Raw genomic sequence first — 16,110 nt, forward strand, 5'->3', positions numbered from 1 at the left:
TATGTACAAGGACTTGAAAGCCTAGAGGAAGGGCCATGGAGCCACACGAGTGACACCATGCCAGCCGACTTGGTGCCTGCAGGCCAGCCAGGATGGTCCTGGCACTGGGTGCTCTTCTGGAAGATTTCCATTTCCCTGCCTGAGATACCCATCCTGTCCCTGCCCCCACTGCTTTTTTCCTTCCTCACCTCTGCCCAGGGAGAAATTCCAGCAGCAGGTATGGGTGACACATCCTCTTCTTTAGCAGGTGGCAGCCTGGCAACTGCTGCAGAAAGTCCAGCAGAGCCCCACTCACACTGGGCCACCCACAAAGCTGTGGCCTCTCACTCCCTCCCACCAGCCCAGCCCCGAGACTGCTGACAGGGCAGAGAAAATGGCGTCAGGCATGGCTGCAGGGGCTCTTGCTGCCTGGAGTGGTATTTATATTGATCTCAACCCAGGCACACCTGGGGAGGGCTGGCCGGCACGGTAAGGCTGCCCAGCTCAGCCAATCATCACCCCTCAGGGGCTCACAGTTGCAGAAAATGGAACTTGCTGAACCGACCAGGTCCAAGGAACAGGTGTGGGCTCCTGAGAGTCAGGATAGACAAGGGGCTGCAGCTTTGGCTTGTTTTCTAATCATTTTATCTGTCCCATGAGTGGGAGACAACTTCAAGAAAACCCTCTCCTAATGAGAGGAACCCAGGAGTCAGGGAGAGGAGGGGTGGGTGGTGGTTGGAGACAGAGGCCTGGTGCCCCGGGTGCAGTGGAAGTCTCTGGAAGACCAGGTGGAGGGAGGCCGCACAGAGTGATGCCCAGGGTCACAGAACTGTTGCAGCTGCTGTTTGTTAGTTCAAGTCCTGCTCTGAGGTGCTCTGTGTCAGCTCTGAGTGACAGGTGAGCTGGGGGTGCTCTGCAATGAGGGCTATGTGCATGGTTCCTGTGTGCCCAGCCCTGCCACGGTACCTGCAAGGGTAGCTCTGTATCCTGGGATTGGTCTGACCACGAGAGCCCCATGGGCTGCTGGGGACCTGGTAAAGGATGTCAGGACAGTCAGTGAAGCCACCGAGGATATACCTCCAGTTGCTCCTAATTCCTACACCCTGCTGGTCATTCTACCAACCACCAGGACATGGTATTCTGTATTAGTCTTCAATGATGCCTTCTTTTGTATTCCATTAGTCCCAGAGTCACAAGAAATTTTGGCTTGTGAGTGGCAGGACTCAATATACAACTAAAACAATACTTCCGGGCCGTCTTGCCCCAAGGGTGCAAAAATTCCCACACCGTCTTTGGGGAAAGCTTAGCTAAAGACCTAAAAGTTCTACCTCTGGAAAAGGAAACCCTCCTTCAATACACAGACGACATTCTGATCGCCAGCCCTACTAAGGAGGCCTCTGAACTACCAAGCCAATAAAGGATAGAAGTTGTCCAAGAAAAAGCTCAAATATCACAGACTGCGGTGACCTGCCTGGGCTTCATTCTCACAGAAGGTCAGAGAAGCCCATCCCAGGAAAGGGAAGAAACCATTTGCAGCCTTACCCCTTTCTAAAACTAGAAGACAGCTTAGGGGTTCCTGGGGAGGCCAGGGTTTGCTGCTTCTGGATCCCTAACTACAGTCTACTAGCTGGGCCTCTATATGAAACACTGAAAGGAAAAGATGATGATCCTTTTGAATAGAATCCAGAAGTGGCCTTTCAAGAATGGAAAGAGCAGTCAATTCAGACCCTTGCCCTGGAACTCCCTAATTTAGCTAAACCCTTTGACCTTTACATTCCCGGTGAAAGGTGAATCGCCATTGGAGAATTAGTGCAAAAACTGGGACCACTTGAAATGGAACAATGCAAGAATGCCATCCAGGTAGGATAAACTACGGTCACCAAGGGGCTTGGCCCACTGCCACATCTGGCCAAGATACTGGCGGTACCTAAAAACCTGTAAATCAGCAGCCCAAAAGGCCACCTCCCTCCTAAGGGAAAATGACCCCACGTGGTGATCCTAACCACCAACCATGCCCTGAAGTTGCAGGGTTCGTTCCGTGGGCACACTGACCTCGAGTGAGGAGGCCTTCCAACTCCAACATCCAGAGAGATAACCGGGGGCAACAGGGCACCATGATGACTCGTGTGAACATCACTTGACCTGGAGTTTCTCTCATAAAACAACAAGAGTGTGTCCCAAAAGAGTAGACTACTGCTTGCAGGACTTACTGCACCCAGAGGGGAGATAATAATCTTGGCGTGGGAACCGTATATCACACTGTCACCATAGAAAAGCCTACAGACACCGTGATGATGGTGGCCAATAAGACCGGCTGGACTCCTGTTTACTTCAAAAGGCTGTTGACTCAGTGGCCATCATGGTCCTTGATCACCACTGACCCTGGACTGTCTGGGAGTTGAGTGGGCAGGGCTCGGACACCTGGTGCTGTTTGTACGTTAATTCAGGGGCCTAATTGAAGAAAGCACAGACTACTGTTCAGAGCATCTAGGCTGGCAGAAACGGTCAGCCTAAGGTGGCCGAACAAATGTGCAGTGCGGTGAAACCGACCCCCACAGCGTCTCTGCACATCTCTTTCCTGGACCCTTAAAGGTCATTAGAATCTATAACACTTCCAATGCTGGTGCTCAGGCGGACGAGCAAGGAGGCAGGGGGCCTGGGGACAATCAACGTCACCTGGAGGCTGCTGGGGAGAAGTTCTGACACTTGCCCCTGGGTATGAGGGCTCCCAACTCAGCACTCAGCAGTTACAGTAGAAGGGTCTGCACCCTCAGAACTCCAAGAATGAGGAACGGGACAAAAGGCAGAGGAGGGGTTTGTCCCCAGCAAAGCCCATTAAAAATCCCTGGGAGATAAAAATAGAATCTGGGCAATAAAGTCAAGTCTAACCTTTTTTATCCTTTGTGCTTTGTCTAATTTCACGTGCTCCTAGGGTCCCGCATGCAGAGGTTCCACACCCGGCACTTCAGACCAGATTTCCTAGTTCAGAATGGCTGGGTCGACACCTCAGCTCCTGGGGCCCAGTGCAGACTCCGCGATATAGAGCCTGAGCTGCAGCCAACCCGGCCCTCGAGAGCTCCGCCCCCTCCCTCCCACTGACTCTGACAGGATCTCTACACAGCAGCCCAGCCCACAGCCCACGGGGTAGTGCATGCTCTCACCTCTCCATTCTCTGATCAAAATATAAAGTTTCCTTTGCTTGTGAACCAAACTCAGTCTCGATCTGTTGGCCCCAATGACACTGGGCAGGGGGACACTTGTTGGGGTCCACTCTGGAGGATCAGTAACAGAAATTGAGACTATTGTAACCTCAATGAACAGATGTGTGAGCCAAACTGTAGTTAACATAGAACAGTGTATAAGGCTCGAGTAAAATAAGATGTTTCTAACACTTCCATTTGATATTTCCATCACTTTATTATAAGCAAGTTCAGTGAAAGGGTTTGTCTTATTTGTCAGGTCAATATTAGAGAAACGAAGTGATTTCTTTCCAAGGATGTACATCTAATAATCTTGGTTAAAGCTTCAATCTTGTTTTAAATGCTTTTCCATTGAAAATGATACCTCTCTTTCAGCTCCCCCATTTCTGAGAAGTATAAAATCGTATAATTTATTATTACCAAAGGGGAAAGGTGGGAGGAGGGATAAATTAACAGTTTGGGATTAACACATACACACTGCTATGTATAAAACAGATCATCAACAAGGAACTACTGTATAGCACAGGGAACTACACTCAACATTTTGCAATAACCTATAAGGGGAAATAATCTGAAAAAGAATAGATATTTTTATTGACATCATCTATCAATGACAGTTAAAGTGTAACCTAAGGGAAGCTGGTGGTGAGTGCTTCTGACCCTGAAGACTTCAATCATCTAAAGTTTGGACTCTGCCTACTTCCCAAGGCCCTTAATGAAAATATGTGTAGCCGTAGCTTAAAAAATTCCCCAGTTTGGGTTTCGGGGAGACACTGATTTTGAAAAAGCCCTGGTGTTCTCCTTACATGAATGGGACACTTCCTACTGCTAAAACATGTCTGTCACACCCAGAGGATAGTATACCGTCTGATCAGGAAGAGTTTAGAAAAGGCATCTCATCTCCTCATCTCCTGGTGCTCGGGTTCACCCCTCTAGCCTCTTTACTAAAGTCTACCCACTTGGAGATGTCAGCACTGTCAACATCCTGTTGCGTACAGTTTGGAATTTGTCCAGAGGATGAAGCGGAAGGATGAGGAACAATGAGAGACAAGTCCTAGGTGTTCAGACAGGCACATGTCACTCTAATTTCCAATCAGGAAGACGAATTGACCAAAGGCTAGGTTTGCCCATGGAAACAGTATAGGGCTTGAGGAAATCCCACTGCTTTGTGGCCAGTTCCCATAAACACAAGTTGAACAATGGAACTCAGGGGCAGTAAAATTCACGAAACTGCAGAGTTGAAAATATCCATCACTGAAAAATGTCTTGAGGAAAGTCAGAGAAAAGGACTTGTAAGCAAGGGAGAATGGCAGGAAAGGGATTTGAGGAGGTAGAAAGGACTCGCCATTAAGCACAAGAAAAGGGGCTGAACATTGCCAACATTGCAGTTGGCCAAAAAGGGTGTATGCGTTTTTTTCTGTATATATTCAAGTAAAGGGTATACACTTTTTTAGCCAACCAAACAGGTGGGCACTGGAAATCAATACTACAAAAGATATCACTTCGCATCAGTCAGAAGAGCCATCCTCATAAAGCGTAAACAACAGAAATGCAGGACAGGGCAAGGAGAAGAGGGAGCCCTGTGAGACTTATAGTGGAAATGTATATTGCCAACGGCCATTCTGGAGAAGTGTATTGTGTTTACTAAAGCATCTAAAAAATGAACTACAGAGCATAGGGCACTTGCACTCATGGGCGTATATCTTGGGAAAAACAAAAATCGAGAGGACACAGGCACCCCAATGTTTACCGCCTCTCTGTTTAAAAGATCCTCGACTAGGATATAACTTAAATGTCTCTGGAGAGAAAAAATGGATAGAGATGTGGTACTTATGTAGAGTGGAATATTACTCACCCGGAAATCAATGAAATATGGCCAGTTGTAACAACTCCAGAGGAGTTACGTATGATCATTCTAAGTGACATAATTCAAAAAGAAAAAGACACATATCATAAGATATCACTTAAAGGTGGAATCCAAAATAGCTACACAAGAAATAAATTACAAAACAAAAACATAGTCAAATATGTAGAAAACACTCATAAGGCTGCTAAACGGGAAAGGTGGGGAGGGGTGAGGCATCATCCAGGAGGTTGAAATTAGCAAAGATACCATTCCAAATACCAAACTGATAATCAACAAGGCCTACACGGTAGCTAAAAGAACTGCACTCAGCACACTCAAGTCACCGGAAAAGAATATATACGACTGGTAGGAATCTGAAAAAGAATTTATTGATGTCTCTCTGTACGTGAATCAAGTGGATGTACAGCAGCAAGAAACAGAGCTTTGAAAATCAGCTGTAACCAATATAGTAATAAATTGAAAAACATAAACGACAGAGAGACAGAGAAAACCTCTTACAACTTTTCCTCAGGGACGGTGATGCAACATGGATTGAACACGTCTAGACCCACAGCAGGATGAGACATAAGGCTGGAAACTGTTTGCACTAAGAGAAATGTGAGGTTGGGTGAGGAAATGCACACCCTTTAAAGTAATACTACCTGGTACCCATTCAATGGGTCCCAAATCTGCAGGTTCAAGGGATCTTCCTACAGCTAAAACATGCATGGAAAACCCAGAGGACTGTACACCATGTGATCGGGAGATGTGTCTAAAATGCAGCTCATTTATCCTCTCCTGGTGCTCCTGTTCACCATTCCAGCCACGTTACTTAGAATCTGCCCACTTGGAGAATCAGCACATTTCAACTTCTGTTTCACACATTTTGCAAATTGTGAGGAGGATGAACGGGAAGAGGGGGAACCAATGAGAGAATAGTTGTAGGGGTTTGGATGGGCACATATCACTCTAATTTCCCATTAAGAATAAGAATTAAAAAAAGGCTCAGCCCGTCTCGCAGGAGCCAAAATAGGGCCTGAAGCAATCCTGCGGGTTTGAGGCCAGCTCACAAAAGAGCAACTTAAAAAATGGAGTTCAGGGTCACTGCAATTCACAAACCTGCAGAGTTATAAATGAAAACTAACGTCCAAAACTATGTTGAGGTAAGGCAAAGAAGAGGATCTGAATGCAAGACAGAATTGCAAGAAACAGATTTCAAGAGATAGATTGGACTCGTCTTTAAAGCACAAGAAAAGCGGCAGAATTTCGACAATGATGCAGTTGGCCCAAAAGGGCGTTTTATCCAGGAAAAAACGCATACGCACTTTATGGGCAACGAAGCAAGCAAGCAATGCAAATGTGCACAACAAAGAAGTCTCATTTCCCACCGGTCAAAAGGGCCATCCTAAAAAATTGTAAAAACCAGAAATGCAGGACAGGCCATGGAGAACAGGGAGCCTTTATACACTGATGGGCAGTGTGTGAACTGCCGAGAGCCACTCTGGAGAAGTGTATGGTGGTTCCTAAATCATCTAAAAAACAGAGCTACAGAGCATAGGACACTTCCAATCATGGGAGTATATCTAGGGAAGTCTAAAAATCAACAAGACACAAGCACGTCACAGTTTAGGGCTACTCTGTTTACAAGAACCTCAACTTCAGTACACCTTAAATATCCCAGGAAAGAGAACAATGGATAAAGAAGATGTGGTACTTATGTACAATGGAATATCTCTTCACCATGAAATCAATGTAATAAGGCTAGTAGAAGGATAAAGAGTGGATTTAGGTCCGATAATACTGCTTGAAATAAGTCAAACAGAAAAAGAAACATATCATAAGATATCACGTATAGAAGGAGGGTAAATATGGCTGCACAAAAAATGAATTACAAAACAGAACAGTGTCTCACATTTAGAAAACACACTTATGTCAGCTTAAGGGGAAAGGAGAGGTGGGGTGATACATAAAACCAGAGTTTGAAATTAGCACAGATACCGTTCAATAAACCAAATAGATATTAGACAAGATCTACACCTTGCTCAATGAACTGGCCTCAACACACCCTATATACTACACAGAAATATATCTGAGTAATAAGAATCTTAAAACTCATGTATTGATATATCTTCATAAGGGAATCAAGTGTGTGCAGAGCAGCACAAACACAGCAGTGAAAATGAGCTAAACCCCATTATAGAAATAAATTTTAAAAACACAACGCAGAAACAATCAAAGAGAGAAAAATTCTTACAATATTCGCTCAGGGGCTGTGATGCAACCTGGGTTGACCACATATAAACCCACAGCTGGATAAGACATAAGGCTGGGCACTTGGGGCTGAGAGGATTGGTGAGCTTTGGTGAGCAACTGCCGAAAGTTTAATGCAATACTTCATGCTACTCATTCCAAGGGTCCCAACACTCCAGGTTGAAGGGAATCTTCCTACAGCTAAACCATGCTTGGGAAACCCAGCGACTGGTATACCATATGATCGGGAAAGGTTTCTAAAACGCACCTCATTGTTCCTCTCCTGGGGCTCCGGATCGACATTCCAGCCACTTTACTAACAACAACCCCACATGGAGAGTCAATGCCTTTAAGTTCCGGTATCGCACAGTCTGCAGTTAGTGCGGAGGATGAATGGGAATAGGGGGAACCAGTGAGAAACTAGCTGTAGCGGTTTCAATGGGCACATGTCACTCTAATTTCACATCAGTAAGAAGAATTAACCAAAGGCACAGCAAGGCATCCCAGAAGAAAAATAGGGCCTGAAGGAATCCTGTGGTTATGAGGCAAGATCACAAAAATAAGAGCTGAAAAATGGAGATAAGGGCCACTGCAATTCAAAAACGTGCAGAGTTATAAAGGCTAACTATTATCAAAAAGTATATTGAGGAAAGGCTATGAAGAGGCATTGAAAGCAAGGCAGAATTGCAGGAACCCGATTTCAGGAGGTAGACTGGAATTGCATGTAAAGCATAGGAAAAGAGGCAGAACGTCCACAATGATGCACTTGGCCAAAATGGGTGTATGCGTTTTTTCCTGAATATATTCAGGAAAAAACGCATACGCCCTTTTTGGCCAACCAAGCAAGCTTGCAAAGGAAATCTGCACTACAATGAAGTCTCACTTCCCCCCGGTCAAAAGGGCCATCTGAAAAAAGTGTAAAATCCAGAAAGTCAGGACAGGCCATGGAGAACTGGGAGCCTTGTTATGCTGATGGGCGGGATGTAAATTGCCAACAGCCACTCGGGAGAAGTGTATGGTGTTTCCTGAAACATCTAAAAAACAAAGCAACAGAGCCTAGGGCACTTCCACTTATGGTCCTATAGCTTAGGGAAATTAAAATCTAAAAGACACAGCCACCTCAAAGTTTGGGACGGCTCTGTTTACAAGAACCTCGTTTACGGGACAAGTTCAATATCGCAGAAAGTGAAAAATCGATAAAGAAGTTGTGGTACATACGTACAATGCAATATCACTCAGCAATGAAATCTATCTCATCAGGCCCGTAGCAGCATAATGAGTGGATTCAGGTATGATGATTCTAACTGAAATAAGTCACACAGAAAAAGAAACATGATAAGATATCACTAATACACGGAATGTAAACTTGGCTACACAGCAACTGGATTACAAAACAGAACAGGGTCTCAAATTTAGAAAACCAACTTATGCTTGCTTAAGGGGAAAGGTGAGTTGGGGTGCTGCATAAAAACAGAGATTGAAATGAGCACAGATAAAGTTCCTTAAGCCAAATATATAATAGACAAGAGCTACTCCTTGCTCAACGAGAGGGACTCAACACCCCATATTAAATGCCTAAGAATGTACCTGACTAGTAAGTATCTGAAAACCTATGGATTGCTATGTCTCCGAAAGAGAATCAAGCGTGTGTACAGGGGCACAAACGCAGCAGTGATAGGATTGGAGAGGTTCGGTGAGCAAATGAAGACCCCTTGAAGTCATATTGCATGGTACCCATTCCACGGGTCTCAACTCTCCAGGTTTAAGGGATTCTTCCTTCAGCTAAAACATGCATGTGGAACCCAGAGTATGATCAACCGTGTGATCGGGAGACGTGTTCAAATATGTCTCAGTTCTCGTCCCCTTGTACTCGGGTGCAACATTCCAGACGCTTTACTAACACTCTCCCGACTTGGAGAGTCAGTGCCTTTAAACTCCTGTTTGGCCCAGGTTGCAATTACTGCAGAAGATGAACAGGAATAGGGAGAACCAATGAGAGACTAGCTGGAGGTGTCTGGACGGGCAAATTTAACTCTCATTTCCCACCAGGAAGAGGAATTAACCAAAGGCTCAGCGTGCCGTGCCGGAACCAGATTAGGGCCTGAAGCAATCCTGCGGTGTTGCGGCCAGCTCACAAGAAAGCGAATTGAAGAAAGGAGCTCAGGGGCACTGTAATTCACAATCCTGCAGAGTGATAAATGACAGCTATCGTCCAAAAGTATACTGAAGTAAGGCTGCCAAGAGGACTTGAAAGCGGGGCAGAATTGCAGGAACCCGATTTCAGGAGGTAGACTGGAATTGCATGTAAAGCATAGGAAAAGAGGCAGAACGTCCACAATGATGCACTTGGCAAAAAAGGGCATATGCGTTTTTTCCTGAATATATTCAGGAAAAAACGCATACGCCCTTTTTGGCCAACCAAGCAAGCTTGCAAAGGAAATCTGCACTACAATGAAGTCTCACTTCCCCTGGGTCAAAAGGGCCATCTGAAAAAAGTGTAAAATCCAGAAAGGCAGGACAGGCCATGGAGAACTGGGAGCCTTGTTATGCTGATGGGCGGGATGTAAATTGCCAACAGCCACTCGGGAGAAGTGTATGGTGTTTCCTGAAACATCTAAAAAACAAAGCAACAGAGCCTAGGGCACTTCCACTTATGGTCCTATAGCTTAGGGAAATTAAAATCTAAAAGACACAGCCACCCCAAAGTTTGGGACGGCTCTGTTTACAAGAACCTCGTTTACGGGACAAGTTCAATATCACAGAAAGTGAAAAATGGATAAAGAAGTTGTGGTACTTACGTACAATGCAATATCACTCAGCAATGAAATCTATGTCATCAGGCCCGTAGCAGCATAATGAGTGGTTTCAGGTATGATGCTTCTAACTGAAATAAGTCACACAGAAAAAGAAACATCATAAGACATCACTAATACACCGAATGTAAACTTGGCTACACAGGAACTGAATTACAAAACAGAAGAGGGTCTCAAATTTAGAAAACCAACTTATGCTTGCTTAAGGGGAAAGGTGAGTTGGGGTGCTGCATAAAACAAGAGATTAAAATGAGCACAGATAAAGTTCCTTAAGCCAAATATGTAATAGACAAGAGCTACTCCTTGCTCAACGAAATGGACTCAACACCCCATATTAAACGCCTAAGAATGTACCTTACTAGTAAGTATCTGAAAACCTATGGATTGCTATGTCTCCGAAAGAGAATCAAGCGTGTGTACAGGGGCATAAACGCAGCAGTGATAGGATTGGAGAGGTTCGGTGAGCAAATGAAGACCCCTTGAAGTCATATTGCATGGTACCCATTCCACGGGTCTCAACTCTCCAGGTTTAAGGGATTCTTCCTTCAGCTAAAACATGCATGTGGAACCCAGAGTATGATCAACCGTGTGATCGGGAGACGTGTTCAAATATGTCTCAGTTCTCGTCCCCTTGTACTCGGGTGCAACATTCCAGACGCTTTACTAACACTCTCCCGACTTGGAGAGTCAGTGCCTTTAAACTCCTGTTTGGCCCAGGTTGCAATTACTGCAGAAGATGAACAGGAATAGGGAGAACCAAAGAGAGACTAGCTGGAGGTGTCTGGACGGGCAAATTTAACTCTCATTTCCCACCAGGAAGAGGAATTAACCAAAGGCTCAGCGTGCTGTGCCGGAACCAGATTAGGGCCTGAAGCAATCCTGCAGTGTTGCGGCCAGCTCACAAGAAAGCGAATTGAAGAAAGGAGCTCAGGGGCACTGTAATTCACAACCCTGCAGAGTTATAAATGACAGCTATCGTCCAAAAGTATACTGAAGTAAGGCTGCCAAGAGGACTTGAAAGCGGGGCAGAATTGCAGGAACCCGATTTCAGGAGGTAGACTGGAATTGCATGTAAAGCATAGGAAAAGAGGCAGAACGTCCACAATGATGCACTTGGCCAAAAAGGGCATATGCGTTTTTTCCTGAATATATTCAGGAAAAAACGCATACGCCCTTTTTGGCCAACCAAGCAAGCTTGCAAAGGAAATCTGCACTACAATGAAGTCTCACTTCCCCTGGGTCAAAAGGGCCATCTGAAAAAAGTGTAAAATCCAGAAAGGCAGGACAGGCCATGGAGACCTGGGAGCCTTGTTATGCTGATGGGCGGGATGAAAATTGCCAACAGCCACTTGGGAGAAGTGTATGGTGTTTCCTGAAACATCTAAAAAACAAAGCAACAGAGCCTAGGGCACTTCCACTTATGGTCCTATAGCTTAGGGAAATTACAATCAAAAAGACACAGCCACCCCAAAGTTTGGGACAGCTCTGTTTACAAGAACCTCGTGTACGGGACAAGTTCAATATCGCAGAAAGTGAAAAATGGATAAAGAAGTTGTGGTACTTACGTACAATGCAATATCACTCAGCAATGAAATCTATGTCATCAGGCCAGTAGCAGCATAATGAGTGGTTTCAGGTATGATGCTTCTAAATGAAATAAGTCACACAGAAAAAGAAACATCATAAGACATCACTAATACACCGAATGTAAACTTGGCTACACAGGAACTGAATTACAAAACAGAAGAGGGTCTCAAATTTAGAAAACCAACTTATGCTTGCTTAAGGGGAAAGGTGAGTTGGGGTGCTGCATAAAACCAGAGATTAAAATGAGCACAGATAAAGTTCCTTAAGCCAAATATGTAATAGACAAGAGCTACTCCTTGCTCAACGAAATGGACTCAACACCCCATATTAAACGCCTAAGAATGTACCTTACTAGTAAGTATCTGAAAACCTATGGATTGCTATGTCTCCGAAAGAGAATCAAGCGTGTGTACAGGGGCATAAACGCAGCAGTGATAGGATTGGAGAGGTTCGGTGAGCAAATGAAGACCCCTTGAAGTCATATTGCATGGTACCCATTCCACGGGTCTCAACTCTCCAGGTTTAAGGGATTCTTCCTTCAGCTAAAACATGCATGTGGAACCCAGAGTATGATCAACCATGTGATTGGGAGACGTGTTCAAATATGTCTCAGTTCTCGTCCCCTTGTACTCGGGTGCAACATTCCAGACGCTTTACTAACACTCTCCCGACTTGGAGAGTCAGTGCCTTTAACCTCCTGTTTGGCCCAGTTTGCAATTTCTGTGGTAATGAACAGTAATAGGGAGGACCAATGAGAGACTAGCTGGAGGTGTCTGGACGGGCAAATGTAACGCTCATTTCCCACCAGGAGGAGGAATTAACCAAAGGCTCAGCGTGCCGTACCGGAACCAGATTAGGGCCTGAAGCAATCCTGCGGTGTTGCGGCCAGCTCACAAGAAAGCGAGTTGAAGAAAGGAGCTCAGGGGCACTGTAATTCACAAACCTGCAGAGTTATAAATGACAGCTCTCGTCCAAAAATATACTGAAGTAAGGCTGCCAAGAGGACTTGAAAGCGGGGCAGAATTGCAGGAACCCGATTTCAGGAGGTAGACTGGAATTGCATTTAAAGCATAGGAAAAGAGGCAGAACGTCGTCAATGATGCACTTGGCCAAAACGTGCGTATGCGTTTTTTCATGAATATATTCAAGAAAAACGCATACGCCCTTTTTGGCCAACCAACCACGCTTGCAAAGGAAATCTGCACTACAATGAAGTCTCACTTCCCCTGGGTCAAAAGGGCCATCTGAAAAAAGTGTAAAATCCAGAAAGGCAGGACAGGCCATGGAGAACTGGGAGCCTTGTTATGCTGATGGGCGGGATGTAAATTGCCAACAGCCACTCGGGAGAAGTGTATGATGTTTCCTGAAACATCTAAAAAACAAAGCAACAGAGCCTAGGGCACTTCCACTTATGGTCCTATAGCTTAGGGAAATTAAAATCAAAAAGACACAGCCAGCCCAAAGTTTGGGACAGCTGTGTTTACAAGAACCTCGTTTACAGTACAAGTTCAATATCGCAGAAAGTGAAACATGGATAAAGAAGTTGTGGTACTTACGTACAATGCAATATGACTCAGCAATGAAATCTATGTCATCAGGCCCGTAGCAGCATAATGAGTGGATTCAGGTATGATGATTCTAACTGAAATAAGTCACACAGAAAAAGAAACATCATAAGATATCACTAATACACGGAATGTAAACTTGGCTACACAGGAAATGGATTACAAAACAGAACAGGGTCTCAAATTTAGAAAACCAACTTATGCTTGCTTAAGGGGAAAGGTGACTTGGGGTGCTTCATAAAACCAGAGATTGAAATGAGCACAGATAAAGTTCCTTAAGCCAAACATGTAATAGACAAGAGCTACTCCTTGCTCAACGAAATGGGCTCAACACCCCATATTAAACGCCTAAGAATGTACCTGACTAGTAAGTATCTTAAAACCTAAGGATTGCTATGTCTCTGAAAGACAATCAAGCGTGTCTACAGGGGCATAAACGCAGCAGTGATAGGATTGGAGAGGTACGGTGAGCAAATGAAGACCCTTTGAAGTCATATTGCATGGTACCCATTCCACGGTTCTCAACTCTCCAGGTTTAAAGGATTCTTCCTTCAGCTCAAACATGCATGTGGAACCCAGAGTATGATCAACCGTGTGATCGGGAGACGTGTTCTAATATCTCTCAGTTTTCAACCCCTGGTACTCGGGTGCAACATTCCAGACGCTTTACTAACACTCTCCCGACTTGGAGAGTCAGTGCCTTTAACCTCCTGTTTGGCCCAGTTTGCAATTTCTGCGGAAGATGAACAGGAATAGGGAGAACCAATGAGAGACTAGCTGGAGGTGTCTGGACGGGCCAATTTAACTCTCATTTCCCATCAGGAAGAGGAATTAACCAAAGGCTCAGCGTGCGTGCCAGAACCAGATTAGGGCCTGAAGCAATTCTGCGGTGTTGCGGCCAGCTCACAAGAAAGCGAGTTGAAAAAAGGAGCTCAGGGGCACTGTAATTCACAAACCTGCAGAGTTATAAATGACAGCTATCGTCCAAAAATATACTGAAGTAAGGCTCCCAAGAGAACTTGAAAACGGGGCAGAATTGCAGGAAACCGTTTTCAGAAGGTGACTGGAATTGCATTTAAAGCATAGGAAAAGAGGCAGAACGTCCACAATGATGCACTTGGTCAAAAAGGGGGTATGCGTTTTTTCCTGAATATATTCAGGAAAATACACATATGCACTTTTTGGCCAACCAAGCAAGCTTGCAAAGGAAATCTGCACTACAATGAAGTCTCACTTCCCCCCGGTCAAAAGGGCCATCTGAAAAAAGTGTAAAATACACAAAGGCAGGACAGGCCATGGAGACCTGGGAGCCTTGTTATGCTGATGGGCGGGATGTAAATTGCCAACAGCCACTCAGGAGAAGTGTATGGTGTTTCCTGAAACATCTAAAAAACAAAGCAACAGAGCCTAGGGCACTTCCACTTATGGTGCTATAGCTTAGGGAAATTAAAATCAAAAAGACACAGCCACCCCAAAGTTTGGGACGGCTCTGTTTACAAGAACCTCGTCTACGGTACAAGTTTAATATTGCAGAAAGTGAAAAATGGATAAAGAAGTTGTGGTACATAAGTACAATGCAATATCACTCAGCAAGGAAATCTATGTCATCAGGCCCGTAGTTGCATAATGAGTGGATTCAGGTATGATGATTCTAACTGAAAAAAATCACACAGAAAAAGAAATATCATAAGACATCACTAATACACGGAATGTAAACTTGGCTACACAGGAACTGAATTCCAAAACGGAACAGGGTCTCAAATTTAGAAAACCAACTTATGCTTGCTTAAGGGGAAAGGTGAGTTGGGGTGCTGCAGAACCAGAGATTGAAATGAGCACAGATAAAGTTCCTTAAGCCAAATATGGAATAGACAAGAGCTACTCCTTGCTCAACGAAATGGACTCAACACCCCATATTAAACGCCTAAGAATGTACCTGACTAGTAAGTATCTTAAAACCTATGGATTGCTATGTCTCCGAAAGAGAATCAAGCATGTGTACAGGGGCATAAAGGCAGCAGTGATAGGATTGGAGAGGTTCGGTGAGCAAATGAAGACCCTTTGAAGTCATATTGCATGGTACCCATTCCACGGGTCTCAACTCTCCAGGTTTAAGGGATTCTTCCTTCAGCTAAAACATGCATGTGGAACCCAGAGTATGATCAACCATGTGATCGGGAGACGTGTTCAAATATGTCTCAGTTTTCGTCCCCTGGTACTCGGGTGCAACATTCCAGATGCTTTACTAACACTCTCCCGACTTGGAGAGTCAGTGCCTTTAACCTACTGTTTGGCCCAGTTTGCAATTTCTGCGGAAGATGAACAGGAATAGGGAGAACCAATGAGAGACTAGCTGGAGGTGACTGGACGGGCAAATTTAACTCTCATTTCCCACCAGGAAGTGGAATTAACCAAAGGCTCAGCGTGCCGTGCCGGAACCAGATTAGGGCCTGAAGCAATCCTGCGGTGTTGCGGCCAGCTCACAAGAAAGCGAGTTGAAGAAAGGAGCTCAGGGGCACTGTAATTCACAAACCTGCAGAGTTATAAATGACAGCTATCGTCCAAAAATATACTGAAGTAAGGTTGCCAAGAGGACTTGAAAGCGGGGCAGAATTGCAGGAAACCGATTTCAGGAGGTAGACTGGAATTGCATTTAAAGCATAGGAAAAGAGGCAGAACGTCGACAATGATCCACTTGGCCAAAAAGGGCGTATGCGTTTTTTCCTGAATATATTCAGGAAAAAACGCATACGCCCTTTTTGGCCAACCAAGCAAGCTTGCAAAGGGAATCTGCACTACAATGAAGTCTCACTTCCCCCTGGTCAAAAGGACTATCTGTAAAAAGTGTAAAATCCAGAAAGGCAGGACAG

The sequence above is a fragment of the Orcinus orca genome, unplaced genomic scaffold, assembly GCF_937001465.1.
Source record: "Orcinus orca unplaced genomic scaffold, mOrcOrc1.1 scaffold_34, whole genome shotgun sequence".
NCBI classification, from domain to species: domain Eukaryota; kingdom Metazoa; phylum Chordata; class Mammalia; order Artiodactyla; family Delphinidae; genus Orcinus; species Orcinus orca.